This window comes from Peromyscus leucopus, chromosome 7 (genome assembly GCF_004664715.2).
Source record: "Peromyscus leucopus breed LL Stock chromosome 7, UCI_PerLeu_2.1, whole genome shotgun sequence".
Taxonomy (NCBI): Eukaryota; Metazoa; Chordata; class Mammalia; order Rodentia; family Cricetidae; genus Peromyscus; species Peromyscus leucopus.
The window spans coordinates 64,044,226-64,046,493 of record NC_051069.1 but is presented as its reverse complement, the minus strand read 5'-3'; the positions used below and the strand labels follow the sequence as shown (position 1 = coordinate 64,046,493).

The 2,268-nt window shown below is 33.2% G+C and overlaps 1 non-coding gene across 1 annotated transcript; it reads left to right on the top strand.

Annotated features, from left to right (window-relative positions):
- Positions 1-365: 365 nt before the first annotated feature.
- Positions 366-504, top strand: LOC114686855. Its single transcript, XR_003733626.1, has one exon. It is a non-coding gene; the product is annotated as a small nucleolar RNA SNORA16B/SNORA16A family (small nucleolar RNA).
- The last annotated feature ends 1,764 nt before the right edge of the window (positions 505-2,268 follow it).

Below are 2,268 nucleotides of genomic sequence, written 5' to 3'. Positions count from 1 at the left end.
ATAACAAGGTAGAAAAGTTCAAGTGAATCATTTTATCTGAAACACATTTTATGGGCCTAATGTTTAAATAATATTTCCTATAGTAGTATCAGCAAATTGAATGGAATTACAGATCATGCTTCTATCTCTGAAATATTTCCAATATGATTAACATTAAGAAATGTATTTTATATTGAAACTGAGTATATTCAAATGGAAAATACAGCTTCAGGAAACAATAGCTGTTATTTCATGACTACTGCACTAATACTTAACCTGTATTATGTATTTTTACCCTGTTCACAATTCTTGATACGGTTTAAATATTGACAGGCTCACATCATTCAACGTATTAGCCTACAACAGTCTGTATTATAAATAGTGGCACTTGGCCTTAGCAAAGCCACAACTGCTTCTAGATAGCTGCTGTGGTAAGAAAAAGAACAAAAAGAGCCTGGAGGTAAAGCATTTCCTTGACAGTTATGGTTCCTTTTGCTGTGACTGATCTACTTGGAAAAGACAGTGTATCTTCTGCTTTGCTCATCCTAAGCAAGCCTTTCACCACTGTATGCATTATTAGCACTTGCCCTAGCTTTTCCATTGATATTATGAATTTTTCATCCGAAGAAAATTATGCTCTGATTTGAGGAATGTTGGAAAGAAGTTCACTCATATTAACATGCAAAAATTAATTTTAATTATATTTGTTGTAAAAGGGAGAGTTTCCTTCTCCAAAGTTTAATTTGTATATCTCCTTTACTGTTTTATCTTAATGTCTTCAGAAATATCTGATAGAATTCACATATTTGTTGAGTAACTGTACAATTTTCTTCTCTTCACAGACAATACAATAATGACAAAATAAGTCACTTTCATCTGATTATTAAAAGAAAAAGTGAATAGTTTATCTCAATTGTGGTTTATCTCGATCTCAAAATCTTGCTAATACCTGAAGTTAAATAAAGGGGAAAGACTCAAATGAGACCATCTGGAGAATGAAGCAGATACAATGTTTCATAATTTGCCCAAGTTCAGTCAGTTGGCACATTTTTCTTAACCTAGACCCATAATAGAATACTGTCTAAAGTGTAAAGAGAAAAACTTCAAAATAAATAAACAGCACTTAGCACTGCCACCTCAGCCTTTCTAAGTTCTCTCTCATTTATTTTTGCTTTGCTTATGTAACCTGAATGTGTAAGCTAGATAGACCAGAAGAGATCATGCTTTGTTGATTTAATATTCCAAGTTTAGGGAAAGGTGACTTTATGAAAGATTATCAGACAATGTTTAAACCAGAAAACAAAGAAAGATGCATTTCTGGACAAGGTGAAGAAAAATATAATCATATATACATATTGTTTATATCACTTCTCATAGACAATTTAGGCCTTTCTCATATGGGAACATCTCATTCACATTAATTGCTCTAAGGATTGTGGGACATATGTGACTTGCTTAGAGACAACTGCTACAACATTTTTATATGCTCAGATGATTGAGTTTCCAACCTTAGAAACAGTGTTTGACCTACTTTATTAGTTCTTCTTGAATTCAGCCTGAACTGTTGTCAGAATATCCATGGTGTTATATAGAAGATAAAATTTTATAGAACAAATTAAATTAGCTAAATTGAAATAGACTTCAAGGTGATTAGTGACTGGTAGAGATTATTTTAATCATATATGTCACTTATCATATTGTAACAATTCAAGAAAATAAAATAGCTAAGTATATGAATTTCATAATAAATAAGGAACTAACAACTGGGTTTTATTCATTGATTTTTAGTTCTTGGGAATTTTTTATGAGTTTTTACCATATTTACTCCAGTTACCCAGATATGCTCTTTTTTCCTACCCTCTCTACGTTGTGTCCTCTTTTTATTTTCATTCATCAAGTCCAATTTGTGCTGCCTATGTGCTCATAGAAGTGTGGTCTTCCATTGGAGTATAATGGACATGCCAGGGTCAACACTTCTAAAGAAAACTGACTCTCCCTCTCCCACAGCTATTAGGTGCCAATAGAACCTCTGCTATGGGTAGACTGCATGTCTAACTCCTTTCTACATGCTGGTATTCATTCTGGCTTGAGCTTGAATGGAGCTTGCACATGTTATCATAACCACTGAAAGTTGATGTGTGCAGTTGCCCTGTTGTGTCCTGAAGACACTTGTATCCTTGGATTCTGGCTCTCACAGTCTTCTTCTAATATATTTTATAATAATCCCTAAGGCTTGAGTTCTACATGTTCTTATACTCTATATCTTTGAAAGTTGTGGGTCTCTGTGTT